Source organism: Mauremys mutica, chromosome 3 (assembly GCF_020497125.1).
Source record: "Mauremys mutica isolate MM-2020 ecotype Southern chromosome 3, ASM2049712v1, whole genome shotgun sequence".
NCBI classification, from domain to species: domain Eukaryota; kingdom Metazoa; phylum Chordata; order Testudines; family Geoemydidae; genus Mauremys; species Mauremys mutica.
The window spans coordinates 49,577,121-49,595,370 of record NC_059074.1 but is presented as its reverse complement, the minus strand read 5'-3'; positions in this window follow the sequence as shown (position 1 = coordinate 49,595,370).

Below are 18,250 nucleotides of genomic sequence, written 5' to 3'. Positions count from 1 at the left end.
TCTCTTCATCAGCCTCACAGAGATCCCCTACCAACCCTCCCCGGCCGTTAACCCAGACTCTGAATCAGGGGAAGGATCAGTCGGTAAGTGCTATAAACATGGAAACATTTATTTTTTAAAAAACAGGAATAAAAACTATATGAAAAGAAGGTCAATACATATAGGGATAGAACAGAAATCCTCTTGGGAGTGTTCCATGAAACTCTCGTAGAGGTACTCGAAAAGCCTCCGCAGGAGGTTCCTGGGGAGAGGTGCCTTATTGGGTGCTCTGTGGAAGCACACTCTTCCGCGCCAGGCTATCCTCAGGTACAGTGGGAGCATTGCCTCAACGAGCATGGCAGCATAGGGCCCTGGTCTGTGCAGGGATTCACGCAGCATGCGCTCTCTGTCTCTCTTAGTGACCCGCCTCAGGGTGATCTCGCTCGGCGACTGCTGCATCTAATTAGGGGAATTAGTGTAATGTTACTATTGGGAATGCTTGACTTTTCCTTTGCATAACAATGACCGTCGTTTATCAGCCACGTGGTGGAGGCTGCAGAGGGAAAGCATACAGGGATCTTTCCCGGGGACAGCCGCGAGGGGCTGGAACAGGGTCATACTTTATGCTTTCCAGATTGCCTGCAGCAGGAGGGCACTGCTATCCATTAACTGTTAAGCAGCCTAAAGTTTACGGCTTACCAGGCCTGGCTGCTACATGGATTCTGCTGTCCTGCCCTGCTTGTCTGATCTCCAGTGCAAGACCCCAGGCAATGAAAGCGAATGCCGAAAATTCGAACTTGTCCTGAAAGCGCATGAGATAGGTGCCGTGTATGGTCTTGTTCACAGAAACAGACTAGACTTTGTTCAGTGTTCGCAAACATGTATCTTTGCAAGGAAATCACTTCCTTTTTCCCATCACACAGCTGCGGCTGTTTCCCGAACTGCCCTGGCATCCCCCTCACAGAGGCTGGCGCAGATTAGGCGGCGAAAGAAAAAGACTCGGGACGAGATGTTCGCTGAACTGATGGCCTGCTCCAGAGCCGAGGCGGCCCAGCAGAGCCAGTGGAGGGAGACCCTCTCTCAGCAGCAGCGCTCACACAGCGAACGGGAGGACAGGTGGCGGCAGGAAGACCAGCAGGCGACTCAAACGCTGCTTGGACTAATGAGGGAGCAAACGGACATGCTCCGGCGCCTTGTGGATGTTCTACAGGACCGCAGGCAGGAGCAGAGAGCCCCCCTGAACTGTATCTGCAACCGCCCTCCCCCGCCACAAAGTCCTGTCCCCCCCTCACCCAAAATCACAAGAAGAAGGGGCGCTAGGGGCCGTGAAAACTGTCACTCCATCCCAGCAGAGCGCTCATGTAACAAACAGCTCTCATTCCCTAAAGTATGAGAATTGCTTCCCTTCCTGGCTCACCCAATCCAAAATCCCAGTTTCATCCCCCAACTGTGTAGTTGAGTATTAAAAATAGTTTGCTGTTCATTACTGTTTCCGTCATGTTTCTTTGCAGAAGATTTTTTGTGAAGGGGAGATAGGGGTTTGTTAATTGCATAGAACAGCCACCATTACCAGGGTACAGACATGGGGGCAGGATCAACAGCAGGTCACACACAGAGTGCAGTCACTAGGCACCCGGGTCACTCTGGAAGGTGTCTGCTGCCCCAGGTCAGTCTGGGAGGTGTATGCTGCCCCAGGGTCCGAGCGCCTGGCATCCACAAATGGCAAGGCAGGCTGCCCTTACCATGCCCTTCCACCCTAGCCATGAGCCTCTCCGATGCCCTGAGCCCCAGCCAGAGCCATCCTCCTCCTACACCTACTCACCCTTCCCACACACCCCTCACCCCTTCCTGCAAACCCACCCCTTCCTGCACATCCTCCTGGAACCGTCCTCCCCCCAGAGACCGCTGTAGGAGCAGGAGCCTGTCATTCCTCGAGTGTAGAAGCGGTCTGTACATCACTGCACATCGTACCCACCACAGTCTGCGTCCCTGTTTGAACCCTTTAACGCGAATTCGTTAGTAAAGAAAACTTTGTTAATTAAAAATGTTTCAATAACTTTATTTTTAAACATCTGTTGGAAGGAGGGAAACCTGGTGAACGGGGTATGTAACCGCTGAAAAAAGTCAATAGTAACTGAAACAGGGGTAGGTTCAGCTTCTCTGTAAAGAGACTGGACAGTCATAGGTTACCCTGCTCTCTGAGGAAACTAGCTTTCAAAGCCTCCCGGATGCACAGTGCTTCCCACTGGGCTCTTCTAATCGCACAGGTGTCTGGCTGAGCGTAATCAGCAGCCAGGCGATTTGCCTCAACCTCCCATCCCGCCATAAAGGTCTCCCCCTTGCTCTCACAGAGATTGTGGAGCACACAGCAAGCTGCAATAACAATGGGGATATTGGTTTCGCTGAGATCTGAGCGAGTCAGTAAGCTCCTCCATCTCCCCTTGAGACGTCCGAAAGCACACTCCACTACCATTCTGCACTTGCTCAGCCGGTAGTTGAAGAGCTCCTTGACACTGTCCAGGGCGCCTGTATAGGGCTTCATGAGCCAGGGCATTAGCGGGTAGGCTGGGTCCCCAAGGATCACTGTAGGCATCTGCACATCCCCAACCATTATTTTGTGGTCCGGGAAGAAACTACCTGTCTGGAGGCGTTTAAACAGACCAGAGTTCCTGAACACACGCGCATCATGAACCTTGCCCGGCCACCCGACGTAGATGTTGGTAAAACGTCCCCTATGGTCCACCAGTGCTTGCAGCACCATTGAAAAGTAGCCCTTTCGGTTAATGTACTGGCTGGCCTGGTGGGCCGGTCCCAGGATAGGGATGTGAGTCCCATCTATAGCCCCACCGCAGTTTGGGAATCCCATCGCGGCGAAGCCATCTATGACGACCTGGACGTTTCCCAGGGTCACTACCTTTGACAGCAGTAGGTCAATGATTGTGTGGGCTACTTGCATCACAGCAACCCCCACGGTAGATTTGCCCACGCCAAAGTGGCTCGCTACTGACCGGTAGCTGTCTGGCGTTGCAAGTTTCCAGAGGGCTATGGCCACTCGCTTCTGCACACTCAGGGCTGCTCGCATCCAGGTGTCCTGGCGCTTCAGGGCAGGGGACAGCAAGTCACACAGTTCAAGGAAAGTGCCCTTACGCATCCTGAAGTTTCGCAGCCACTGTGATTCATCCCAGACCTGCAGCACTATGCGGTCCCATCAGTCCGTGCTTGTTTCCCGGGCCCAGAATCGCCATCCCATAGCATGAACGTGACCCATTGCCACCATGATGTCCGCGGCGCGGGGTCCCGTGCTTTGTGAGAGGTCTGTGCCACTCTGACACTTCATGTCCTCACCGCGCTGCCGGAGCCTCCTCGCCCGATTTCTCAGCAGCTGACTGTGGAAGAGGTGGACGATAAGGTGCGAGGTGTTGACAACGGCCATAAGTGCAGCGATGATCGCAGCGGGCTCCATGCTCACAGTGCTGTGGCGTCCGCGCTGTCACTGACCAGAAAAGTGCGCAAACAGATTTATCGCCGGCGCTTTCAGGGAGGGAGGGCGGGAGTGACAGTTGAATGACGACAGTTACCCAAAACCACCCTCGACACATTTTCCCCCAGCAGGCATTGGGGGCTCTACCCAGCATTCCAATGGGAAGCGGGGACTGCGGGAACTGTGGGATAGCTGCCCAGAATGCACCGCTTCCAATGTCAACGCTTGCCCCGTTAGTGTGGACTCACAAAGTCGAATTAGTGTCCTTAGTGTGGATACACAAATTCGACTTCATAAGGTCGAATCCACAAATTTGACCTAAGTTAAATCAAACTACTCTTGTAGTGTAGACATACCCTAAGGTGCCACAAGTACTCCTGTTCTTAATACAATTAATGTATGTCCACCCAGAGTGAATTTATGCTTAATAGAGTTAAATAGAGGCATTATGAATGGGTGAATGAATCAGGCAAATTTCTAGTGAGTAAAATTGAAATGGCTTCACCCAGTAACACTATATCCTCATTGCTACAGGACAATGGTCTTTCTGTACTAGAACTGTATAAAATTAACAGATAATTTAAAGGGATTAATAAGAGCCTGCACATTTCATGGTGAGTCCAGTTTCAATCTATTTGACCAATTTGTGAAGGAACTACCCCTGAATATATTGCTGCTACCTCAAACTGATTATATGAAGGAAGATATCACTCCACCAAAAGTTAAGCAGGCAATTGGCTTGTTCAACTCAGGCAAAGTGCTGGGGGCAATGTCTTTCCAACAGAATTTTATAATACATTTATCAATGAATTAGTACCAATACTGTCAGAAGTCCATAATGAAATATTTACAAAAGAAATAATGTCATGGGACATGAGGGTGCTGATAACTATCCTAATTCCAAAAAACCCCACAAGGACAGTTCATCATTTTGGCAATTACCATCCCATCTCTGTTGAATACAAATCATAACATTCGGACAAAGATTCTCGCTTCACACAATATTTCTCCATCAATCATTCAGGTGGACCTAGTGGGTGGCAGATTAGCAGCAGACCATACTCAGAAGATATTCCACTTAATCCACCAGGCACAAAAAACTGATGCTCCAGTTGCTATCCTATCATTAGATGCTGAAAAGGCCTTTAGTCAAGTGGAATGGCCATACCTATAAGGTATCCTGAGAAAATTAGGATTTGGACCTAAATTTCTAATCTGGCTTGATATTATTTACAAATCACCCCTTGCCTCTGTTATCTCCTCTACTCTTTAGTTACATTGAGGAATGCTCTCTATCACTTCTACTACTTGATATAGCCATGGAATTGCTAGCAGCATATATCAGACACAGCCTCTATTGAAATAATTACCATCCAGGATAAAGAGTACAAGCTCAGTATATATACAGACATTCTGCTCACTCTAAAAAATCTCTTCTCTTCCATTTCTGCTGCTATCTGCAGTAAACTACTTTGATGTGATATCAGGATTTTGAATAAACTGGAACAAGTCTCAAGTGATGGATAATTCTCTTAAACCAAATCCACCTCAAACAATTTTCCTTTCATTCATACATAAAGATAACCTGCTTAGGCATCAGGATATGCTCTGATTTATCAAAACTAGTATCTGCAAACATGGATGTCATATTCAGACAGTGACAAAAAGAGAAATGCTGTTCACTACCAGTATCTTTATTGGGAAAGGTAGAAGCTATTCAAATGAATGTAGGACTGAGATTAATATCTATGTTTATCTTAATTCCACTTAAATTGCCTTCTTCAACTTTTACAAGATGAAATAGAGTTGTACAATAATTCTTATGGAATATGAAGACACAACGGATATTCCATAAACTACTCAAGAAATCATGGCCATATGGGTCGGTGGGATTATCTGATTTGTACTTATATCACATTGCTTTTCAATTAATTTTTTTAACAAATGGTTCCATCCCATCAACTCTTCCCAAGCTTCAGTGTGGTTTGAGATTGAAGAAAAATTAGTTAAAATTAAATTAAAATTAAAATTAATCGTCTCTCTCTCTGCACTACCATTTTTAAAATGGTTGCCTGCAACTTTAAGGAAAAATACATTTACCTCTTCTTGGAGTGGTCTTCAGCAAAAGCAAGTCCACTACCCCCTTTTAATCTTACCAACTCTTTCTATACCAATTTGGAATAATCCCTGATTTAAATTTGCTAATAACTCAAAACTCAAAACCACTTGGCTAACCAAGGGCATATTAACCATAAGAGATATTATTGAACTGACAACTTTAGCCTCCTTCACATGTCTTAATGATAAATACCAGCTACCAATAGAACAATGAGTTTCAACTCAAAATTATATAAGAACTGGGAAAATGTTGGCAGGCCACAAATAACACTTCACTTGAAGTGCACCTTAAAAATTATGTTGGCCAAAAACATTTTGTGGGCAACACATACAATGTTTGAACTCCTTGATTCATTCTACTTAATATATCCTAAAAGAAAAATGGGCTAAGGAGCTAAACACCTCCATTTCTTCTGACAGGTGGGATAATATATGGCATATTGTGCCCAGAATATATCCAGTTCTCTTTTTTTGTGTTTCTTTCAGAACAAAATTATAAACAGATATCAGACTCCTGAGCAATTGCATAAAGGATGTTATCACTGCTGCATTATATATCATCACCATACACAATTATCCACAAAAAGGGCTTCACATAAGTTCCTCAAGAGCTTTTGTCTTTGCAGGACACCTTTGGAGAGTGAAGAGTTTTCCATCAGTTCTGTACCTTAAATTGGTGCCCTTTAGTAGGTTGTTCATTGCATAATTCAGAATGGCTGCAAAGAAGAAGCCAAAAGTGATTCAGTGTCATCACACAGCCTTGTCTCAAGCCCATTAGATATGGGAAATGGTTTAGAAAGGACAACATGTGAGTGTATTTGACCAGTCATGTCTTTACGGAACTGATGTATGATAACAAATTTGGTGGAGCAGCCAAACTTTTCTAGAATTTGCCAGAGATTTTTTAAGATCCAGGAAGCATACAGTTCCATGTTTTGTTCAGTACATTTTGCCTGAATCTGTCTCAACAAAAATCATGTCTGTGGTGCTCCAACCTGATATAAATCCACATTGGGTCCCTGGTAGAAACTTCTGATACAGTATTGACAAGCTGATTGAGCAAAATATGGTTCAAGGATATTCAATTCTAAATATACACTAGTGGCTAAAACTGTGAAATCCAATGTTTTCTGCAATTTGGTATCTTGCTGTCCAGTATGAATTGTCTCTATTGTAGTAAGTTGAATATTTAGTGTTCAACAATCAGATATTACATGCACTTTTAAGGGATACTTTGTAACAATTAGTCTGTGTCAGGGGTGCTCTCTCGTTATGGTAAAGAACAACTCTTTCAAGAGATATGAAGGAAACCATGCTAATGAGGACCTCTTTTTTTCCCCTTCACTATTTTAAACATAACCATACAAAATAGTGTGGGAGAGACAAAGCAACTATAGCACTACAGTGAGTATATGCATAAATTCAACAGAGACTAATAAGATCAGAAAAAAATGCAAAGACAAACAGAAGATTTGCTGATATACCAGTAGAATATTTTACATATAACATAACAAAGTGAAACATTTCTATTTATGGAGTCTCCCAGATGTTGAAGAATTACTCTGTTTACATTCCAAGAAAAGGAGCCAAACCTATAGAAATCACTAGGCCCTGTATTATTATACATGAGTTTGTGCATTACAATTGAATCCCAGATCTTTCTGACTCAAGCGCTCCTACCGGAGTGTTTTTTTATCTACTGTAGAACAGGATATGATCCAACATCACTGATGTCAGTGGAAAGACTCCCATCAACTTCAGTGGTCATCAGATTGGGCCCCCTAAACAGTATTTCACTGTAATCAGGAGATGAGACAATCCTGGTGTTTTTAACTAGGTAAACCCTTGCATTGGGATAGCCTTAGAATACTATTAAAGAGTGTAGAGGAAATCTGCATCCAGGTAATTTAAAAATAAAACACAGGAAACAACCAGAATGGTCCTTCTTTTGGACATTCCCACCAGATATGGAAAAAGATATTTTATTCCTCACGACCTCCCCAAACAATTAACTTTGAAATGTTATTTGAATGAAAGTAGTAAAGGTACCACTGGAATATCACCTTACATGGTTTTCTTTCATAGAAACATATTGAAGAAGCAGCTATTCTTTTATGCTTAACATGAAGGTCACACTTAGGGAGTACACAGAAAGAAAACCTTTTATTAAATGCAAATCGGTGTTCAAGTAAACGCTGAAACAGGAAAAGAATTAGAAGCCGATATATAATATGAGATACTCATTACATCAATGGCTGAAAACATAATTGTCCAACAGAAATAAAACAGGTCGCATTATAATTAGAGTTGGCAAAATCCTTTTTTTTAAATATAATTTTGACATATAAGATGTTTATTTTAAGCATTTTTTAGGTTATTGATTTAAATGTTCACAGTTGTGTGAAATTATGGGAAGAGGTCAGACAATTATTTAACGGCAGTAGTCAGTGAGATTCCAAAAGCGAAAGCTTTATAACCGTTTAAACACAAATTGTCAACATCACATGTCAAAATGGACAAAGTAAACAGCTTTAAATCAAACTCTAGGTTCTCAAGCAGCATTTTTCTTAGTTTGCCTTTGTAAATTTCAGGTATTATTGATGGAAATATTTTTTCATTGGTTTGTGTATGTACTGTGAATTTGATATTTACTGACATTTACCAAAAAAATCAAATCCTTCCTAGTCTGGTCATAATGTGTTGATAATAACATAATTTTTTTCATTACCACTAGAGGTGGTTGGGGGGAAAAAGGAACATTTGTCTCAAAAATCTTCATGTAAAGTGGATCCCTATTTTTTGTTGCAAAAATTCAGAATTTTGCAACCACCTCTAACTCCATACAAGAAGTGTGAAAACTAAGCAGCGTACCACATGAAGACACAGAGTGATACACACCTTCCAGGGCAACGTCCCAGGCAGATTTCCAGAGCAAAACGATGGAACTTTAGCAGACAGTCTGTTAAGCTTAGAGAGAGGGAGAGACAGACCTTGGTAATATCCAAGCTCTTTGATCACTTAGTGTCCAATGGAACTAAAATCTAGATTAAAAAAAACAGGAGTACTTGTGGCATCTTAGAGTGATTAGTCAATGAGCATTTATATTCAGCTTAGCACTTATGCCCTCTTTTTTTTTGTCTTTGTGTGTGCCATTTTCTCATTACATGCTAAATATACTTTGCTTTACTCTTAAGATAAATGGATCTGGATGTTGTGACTGTTAACTTTTCCACAGCTGCGGAGCACTTCTTCTGACAGCTGACCTTAGGAGACACTGTCTTCTGACCTTTGTGGAGATGGAACTAATGTCTCAACTCAAAGGAAGTGGAAGCAGAAGTTAAGTAACACACTGGACTCCAACACAAATAAGGCTGCAAGAAAACTGGAATTAGCTAGTCTAGGCAAAGAAATTGCTTAGCAACATGGGGTGCCAGTCTTGGTTCAGGTACATTTTCAGCTATCCTGAACTAATGACTTCTCTAAATGGAAAATTCAATTTTTTCTGTTGATATATTTTAAGTTAAAATGTTATTGCTATCCCATGCACAAGAAGTATTGCTTTTCATCCTGCTTTGGAATGTGTCTGCACAAAGAGAAAAACACTCATAGTACAAGATACATGCATTATTATCCTGAACACACACACACACACACACACACACACACAGATAGCTTCTTACTTTCATATGTACAAGACATTTTCATTGACTTATCACAGAATGCTCCCATGAGTCCATTGAAAGCATGGAAAATGACCAGATGTTTCAGTTTTGCCCTTGGTTGGGTAGCTGCTAACACCTTCTGTGTCCAAGATTCATGTTTCTTTAGCACGTTTTATGTCTCAGAGACATAAGTTATTTTAAAGTAATTGACTGAGATGGTGTTTCTAGAATTAACAGAGGTGTGATTTGCATACACATCTGTTTCACCATGAAGTACTGCAAAGTAAAAATAATATCTAAACTTTAGCTGGTTACATCATGCTCTATGTTATATTTAATATGCTTCTAAATTAATACATTTTTGAAGCTAATAGATAAGAAAATAACTTAAGTGCCACTTAGAAAAATTAACCTGCTAATTATCTGCATGATTTGGCTCTTCAGTTCCTGAATCAAAGACAGAAAGACACTAGCAAACCTACAACGGTGTCACATTTTCCAAGCTTGCGAAGCACCTCCCCACCACCTCCCCTTAGCATGAGGAAGCCTTCTCTATGCTTACTGTGGGTCAGTTACCCAATACCACCACCCTCTGGCAACACAAACATTACTTCCGGGCCTCCGCAAGCCCTGCACTCTCTTTACAGGTTAATGCTAGGCATCCTCCAACTCCCAAGCACTTGGAGTGTTCCCCTGGAGCATCCAGCCCCTGTCCAACTGAACACTCACAGAATTCTCTCATCCACTACTCCCAAAGGAATAGTACACACTAGCTTACCAGTGATACCTCAAGATCCCCACCCCACTCAACTCAGAGCGCTTACATTTGTTTACAGTGAAAGCCAGTAAACATTTATTTAACAAAGATTCGAGAAGAAGCAAGTAGAATTAATGGAAACAAATGGTTAACTATCTAGGGTGACCATATTTTCCAAAGGTAAAATGGGATACTGTGAGGCTGAGCCCTCCCCCCACCTCCCCCTGCCCCAGCCGCTCAGCCATACCCTCCCCCACCCACGGGGCTGGCCCCGGCCACTTGCCTGTCCCCCTCCTCCCCACAGAACTGGCCTCAGCCACCCACCTGAACCCTGCTGGCTCCAGCGCCAAGCCGTCCCTGGTCGCTCAAACTCTGCCATCCCCACTATGTGCTGGAAATCTTCCCTCCACCCATGCGGGGCTGGCATCTCTGCTCACTCCGCACATTCCTCCGACCACACTGCACCCCACCTTTTTGACAAAAGTGGTATTCGTCCCATTTGCTCTTGCCAACTGATCAAGTTGGCAAAAGCAAATGGGACAAATGCCCACTTTTGCCAAAAAAGTCGGGACAGCTGAGACAGGGTTTAGAAAAGGGACTCTCCCAGCCAGAATGGTATGTATGGTCACCCTATACCTATCAGATACAATCATAACATGCTCTCTAGAGCCTAAACTTGTTTGGCCAGTTATTGTCATGTCACATAGAGCAAAAGCGTCTTACAGCCAGACTTGGCTGTGATTGTCCATTCATGTCTTCTTGCCTCTTCAGTAGAAAAATCCCTGGTGTCTCTTTGCAATCCCAGATATAGCAAAACAGTCCTTTGATCTTATTCATAAGCAGGACACCCCCTAGCTGATTGTTGTTCCCTGTTGCCTCCATCTCGTTTGTTGACCTTGCAATCTTTTAATTAGCATCTGGCTCTGCATGCAAATAGGCATGCATTGTGAGATACCCAATGCAAAGTACATATTTGTCCAAACTAAGAGAGACAAGAATCTCTTATACCCTGCCTGAACAAAAATTTGTCCAAGGCTGATCCTGATGACCTGCTTTTAACTTCAAAGCTTTAAGAACATAATTTCCAATATAGATACTGGAAATTTACTTAAGTATTATCCATACATACATTTTGCAATGAATAAGATGATGAATGCATTTGTGGCTGTTGGTACAGACCTCACATCCCACCCTTTGGCACACTATTATGTAAATATCAGACCCAGGGGATCCCTATAAACCCTTATGCCCTTTCCCATGCATTCTGCCAGTTGGCACTAAGAGATTCTTCAGTCACAAAGAGTGTAAACTGACTTTTTTCTATCCTGAAATGCTTACCACATCCCTGGTGTTATAGCTATATAATGGTCCATCTAGCCCAGTATCCTGTCTTACGACAGTGGCCAATGCCAGCTGCTTCACGGGGCATGAACAGAACAGGGCAATTACTAGGTAATCTATCCTCCATCATCCAGTCTCAGCTTCTGCCAGTCAGAAGTTTTGGGATACCTGGAGCATAGGGATGCATCCTGACCATCTCAGCTAATAGTCATTGATGGAGCTATCCTCCAGGAACTTTTCTAATTCTATTTTTTTAACCCAGTTATACTTTTGGTCTTCACAACAATCCCTGGCAACAAGCTCCTCAGGCTGATTGTGCATTGTGTGAAAAAGTACTTCCTTTGGTTTATTTTATACCTGCTCCCTATTAATTTCATTGGGTGGCCCCTGGTTCTTGCGTTATGCGAAGGTGTAAACATTTACCTATTTACTTTCCCCACAGCATTCATGATTTTATAGACCTCTATCAAATCCCTCCCTTAGTCATCTCTTTTCCAAGCTGAACAGTCCCAGTTTTTTAAAATATTTCCTCACATGGGCCATACCCTTCATCATTTTTGTTGCCTTTTTCTGTACTATTCTATTATAGAATCTTTTGACCTGGGGCAACCAGAACAGCAGGCAGTATTCAAGGTGTGGACATACCATGGCTTTATACAGTGTCATTATGTTATTTTCCTTCTTGTTATCTAGCCCTTTCCTCATGGTTCCTAACATTCTGTTAGCCTTTTTGACTGCTGCTGCACATGGATCAGATGTTTTCAGGAAACTATCCACAATGAGTCCAAGAATTTTCTTAAGTGGTAACAGCTGATTTAGAACCCATCATATTGTATGTATATTTGAGATTACTTTTTCCAATTTGCATTACTTTGCAGTTATCAACACTCAATTTCATCTGCCATTTTGTTGCCCAGTCACCCAGTTTTATGAGATGCCTTTATAACTCTTCACAGTCAGCTTTGAATTTAACTATCTTGAGTGATTTAGCATAGTCTGCAAACTTCACCAACCCTCACTATTTACCCTTCCCCTCCCCTTCCACCCCCCTCCCCCAATCATGTTTGGATATCTTGAACAGCACAGGTCCCAGTACAGATCCTTACTCAAAGAAAATAAGCTTTTTCTTCTTTTGTTTGAGGCAAGCCCAAATGAGCGATAATTAAAAAGTTCCTTTTTCAAATATTGAAATCACATGTAAGTAAAACAACTCAAGCATAACAGACTTTTGTGCTCTTATGACACTCAAAATATGGATTTTATTAATAATAATTACATGATTGTGTATCAGTGAGGTTATAGGCCCAAATCCTTCATACAGGAGCCTCACACTATTTTCTGTGCTTCACAGATGCGTTTTTAAACTGAGGGTATGTCTACACTACAGGATTATTCCGATTTTACATAAACCGGTTTTTTAAAACAGATTGTATAAAGTCGAATGCACACGGCCACACTAAGCACATTAATTCGGCGTGTGCGTCCATGTACCGAGGCTAGCGTCGATTTCCAGAGCATTGCATTGTTGGTAGCTATCCCATAGCTATCCCATAGTTCCCACAGTCTCCCCCGCCCATTGGAATTCTGGGTTGAGATCACAATGCATGATGGAGCAAAAACAGTGTCGTGGATGATTCTGGGTAAATGTCGTCACTCAATCCTTCCTCCGTGAAAGCAACGGCAGACAATCATTTCGCGCCCTTTTTCTCTGGATTGCCCTGGCAGACGCCATAGCATGGTAACCATGGAGCCTGTTTAGCCTTTTTTCACTGTCACGTATGTGTACTGGATGCTGCTGACAGACGCGGTACTGCAGTGCTACACAGTAGCATTCATTTGCCTTTGCAAGGTAGCAGAGACAGTTACCAGCCCTATTACGCCGTTTGCTGCTTTGGAAATTGGCGATGACGGTTACCAGTCATATTGTACCGTCTGCTGCTGTCATGGGTGCTCCTGGCTGGCCTCGCTGAGGTCGGCCGGAGGCACATGGACAAAAATGGAAATGACTCCCCAGGTCATTCCCTTCTTTATGTTTTGTCTAAAAATAGAGTCAGTCCTGCCTAGAATATGGAGCAAGTCTACTAAAGAACCAGAGAGCACAGCCGCTCCGGGTCAGAGCCCCAGATATCCCACAGAAATGATGAGCTGCATGCCATTCTAGGGGGTGCCCCTGCAACAACCCCACCTGTTGCTTCCCTCCTCCCACACCCCTCCTGGGTTACTGTGGCAGTTATCCTCCCATTTGTGTGATGAAGTAATAAAGAATGCAGGAATAAGAAACACTGACTTTTTAGTGAGATAAAATGAGGGGGAGGCAGCCTCCAGCTGCTATGATATTCCAGGCAGGACATTTCCATTACTCATTAAAGGGTTGGGGGGGGAGAGGAGCACAGCCTCCCGCTGCTATGATAGTCCAGAATCTCCATTAGACATGAAGGGGGAGGGGGAGAGGAGCTCAGCCTCCAGCTGCTATGATGGAGGACGGTTACCAGCCCTTTTGCACCATCTGCCAGGACTGAATCTCCAGGACACAAAGCTTAAAGAAGGAAATGACCAGGAGTCATTCCCATTTTTGCCCAGGCACCCCCAGCCGACCTCACCGAGGCCAGCCACAAGCACTCACAGGATGATGACGAGGACGGCTATCAGTCATTTTGTACCGTACCGTCTGCCACCAGGGAGGGGAGGGGAGGGGAGAGGATGCTGCTGTTTAGCGCTGCAGCACCCCGTCTACCAGCAGCATCCAGTAGACATACGGTGACATTGAAAAGAGGCGAGAAACAATTTTTTTCCCTTTTCTTTGAGGGTGGGGGGGGTAAATTGACGACATATTCCCTGAACCACTGGTGACAATGTTTTTGACCCTTCAGGCATTGGGAGCTCAGCCAAGAATGCAAATGCTTTTCGGAGACTGCAGGAACTGTGGGATAGCTCGAGTCCTCAGTCCCCCCTCCCTCCCTCCATGAGCGTCCATTTGATTCTTTGGCTTTCCGTTACAGTTGTCACACAGCACTGTGTTGAGTCCCTGCTGTGGCCTCTGTCTATCATAGCCTGGAGATTTTTTCAAATGCTTTGGCATTTCGTCTTCTGGAACGGAGCTCTGATAGAACAGATTTGTCTCCCCATACAGCGATCAGATCCAGTATCTCCCGTACGGTCCATGCTGGAGCTCTTTTTGGATTTGGGACTGCATGGCCACCCATGCTGATCAGCGCTCCACGCTGGGCAAGCAGGAAATTAAATTCAAAAGTTCGCGGGGCTTTTCCTGTCTACCTGGCCAGTGCATCCGAGTTCAGATTGCTTTCCAGAGCGGTCACAATGGTGCACTGTGGGATACCGCCCGGAGGCCAATACCGTCGAATTGCGGCCACACTAACCCTAATCCGACATGGCAATACAGATTTCAGCGCTACTCCCCTCGTCGGGGAGGAGTACAGAAATCGGTTTTAAGAGCCCTTTACATCGATATAAAGGGCTTTGTTGTGTGGACGGGTGCAGGGTTAAATACGGTATAACGCGTAGTGTAGACCAGGCCTGAGAAACAGCTTGCCTACTAATCACAAACTCCTTGTGTATTTGTGAGAAAGAAACTTCCCTTTTTCCCCCTCTCTGTGTGAATCTGTCTGACACTGAAATGTGGAATGATGGTTTAATATCACATTTTATCATTGAAGTCATATAGGATGCTATGGAACTAAAACATCTCCTATAGTATATCAGACTTACATAAAGACAGGATTGATTAAATCTGAGAAGCTACAGAGCAAATCAAGGCTATGTAAAGTGTTTGGGACACAAAATTCATGACTAGAGTCATCTTAAAGGAACTTTTTGTTGCTAGGGGACTAGCCACAAAGGATGTGGTGTTTTCATTTTATATAAAAGTGTTGATTAATTAACATAATTAATAAACCATGAACAAAGTTATCAAATATAGCTCATATTAAAGACCAGGTGAATGATCTAGGTTCAGATCCAAAGCCCATTAAAGTCATTGGGAAGAATCTCACTGACTTCAGTGGGCTTTTGTTCAGGTCCTTAATTTATATGTTGATTAGCTAATGTGAAGTGTAAATCTTGAAGGTAAACCTAACCAAAGTGTGGCATAAGAGCTTACGAGCCACAAAAGCTTGTTAAGCTTGATTAGAACTATACAGTAACACAGGTCAGAAGTACAGTCGAAGTCATTCCAGCATATAACTCAAATAAATCTAAAGAAACAGGTACTCATGTAAAGATTGAATATGTAATACAGTTGTTTCATCCCGTTGGTATAGAGCTGAACTATAACTATAGGAAAACATATTACTCAAATGACTTTTATACTAATGTAAAACGGACTGATTAAATCGGTTTATAAAGCATTAGAAGACCTGGAGCCCCTTTACATACAGACCAGGAAAATTCAAAATGAACATTTCAGCAAAGAAATAAGGAGGAAACTTCATAGAAGAGAAAACTTCCATCAGAGAAGATATACAGTACTCTGCACAGTCCACTAAGGAGGTCACACCTCCTCCAGACAGAGCAGGCCCAGTGTTTAATTTGTAACACCGGGGCTCAAGCAATTTTTTTACATTCAGAACTGATGGAGCAAGCCTAGAGGTGCCAGGGTTATGAGCTGCCAAGCCTAGAGGTGCCGGGGTTCAGCCCTGGCATAAATTAAGCACTGAGCAGACCTTAGTGAAAGTTTACAATGATCACACAGCTGTGGATGTCAAAACACGAGACTCCAGAAAAGTATGTGCTGAGCAGGTGGTTCATTGGTTGCTTAATCACCGAAATTCTGAAAGTCCAACTTGAAACCTCCTCAGTATCTTGACAAGTACGATCTTCACAATGATGTGAAGATTTATGGACCTTGGGTTTTGAGAACAAATCCCACAGCAATATTTGCAATTACAAAAATGAAACCACAAATGAGACAATCTGTTTTCTCATTGGACTGTAAAAAGATGATGCATGAAACACAACTTGTATTCTGATTAGCCCACATCAGTTCTTTGTACAGGACAATGATTTTAATACCAAATGGTCCACAACAGTTTTTTTGTAAAGGGAGCCAGGTCCATCGACCATATAGCAAAACTGAATAAAAGAAGCGTAGTGCCTCTCTAACAAATCACTTCTCAGAACCAAACAAAAAAAAATATCCCAGGTGCACAGAATGGGAAATAGACAGTTCAGTCTGTAAGCTGTCCACCAAGCATCCCACCTTAGGGGGACAACCAAATTTATTCTTCCTATCTTGAGAGACCATCCATTGCAAACTATCACACCACCCTGAGGAATTTAGCCTCACAGGGGTTTCAGTCCATAAACAAAAGGGAGTTATTACCTTTTACCTAATGATTACTTGGATATTCTAAATTAAATACTTCTAGAAAAGTATATACATGAGATAAAAAGCTGTAAATGACACATATATTGCATACATTATTATTAATATTTATAGTGCTAAAATGTGCTACAGCAAATGGAAAGAAACTCTGCATCCAGGGTATTCAGATAATAAGGTGATGGGCCTACATAAGTGCATAGATATATAAGATTAAATTAGACTTCATATAGAAAAATGATGAGGGATAATTAACAGCATGCAAATGATTAAGTGAAGGTACATGGCATGCTTTGCTAGTTCCACTTCTTAGTTTAGATCAGTTTTCTGTCTTTGGGTTTTCTGTAGTGTGGTTGGGCAGTTGGTTGTTTTTTGTGGCAAACTGTTAACAATTATTTCTGGAAATGACTAGGGTTTATAGGTCTCTGGATGGGTCACACGCATCACTAGGGATGCCTCCTCCCGGCAGCTCTTGGGATTAGTTCCTTCCATGTGATGTGTCCTCCTCTGGCAGTCTCTTCACCTGTCTCTGAAACTCCCGGTACACTTTCTTTTCAATTTATCCCTCCAGCCAGATCATCATGTGTGTTTCTCCCTTCTGGGGTAAACTGTCCCAGTCTGCTCTCCACGGCCTAGTCTGAGCCACTTCTCCAGTGGCTGGTAGGGAAACCTGGGCCCGCCTTCTACTTCAGGTTCTAGCTCAGTGGCCCTCTCATCAGAAGCCAGGGTCTGCATAGCCCATGCCTTGCTGCTTTTCCCCTGAGCCTTTCTGATTCTCGCTTCCCCCTCTGGGTTTGCCAGCACAAACTGCTTCCTTCCAGGGAGTCCCAACCCCACCTCCCATCTCTGAGGGAGTGATTGAAGACTACTTCTCTGCACCCCGCCCCCTTCTGCTCTCAGCTCCTGGGCTTTATACAGGCTCCTCCTGCCCCTGTCCAGCTGACCCTCACCTAATTCATCCCTGCTTCCTGGCCCCTCCTCCAGGTGCAACCCGAGCAGTTAATTGGCCCATCTGGCCAACTTAACCCCTTCAAGTCTTGTATGTGGTTGACACCCCGTGATTTAAATTTGTATACATATTAAACCTATTATTAATCGTTAACTCAGAACCAGTCAGCTAGGATCCAGGATTCTTCATTGTGCTAAAACACTCTTGTTTTCTGAGCAGCAGGACCTTGGGGAACCCTGATTAACTGGGGAGGTTAGGTTTATTTCCCTGGAATATTCCTGTATAGAAGGCAATGACAGGAAGGTTTCCTCTCTTAAAAAAATATATATGCAGAGAATGGCATCTCTGTGCACAGTAACTGATCAATATATGAATATGTACTCTCCTGAGTACACTTTAGTATGCAAGAGTTCTCTCTTCTATATTGTATAGGTGCAGGGACCATTCAGCATATAGTTCTCTCTCCTACCACTTGTAGGATGACCATCTGATTTCATGAGAGGCTGCTTCTGAGAGTATGTATTAAATTTTAAATTAAAAAATTACATTAAATTTATTCATTGTACTTTGACAGATGGTCCCAAATCACTAGGCAAGTTAATAGTTGAAAAAATATGTCCTGCAA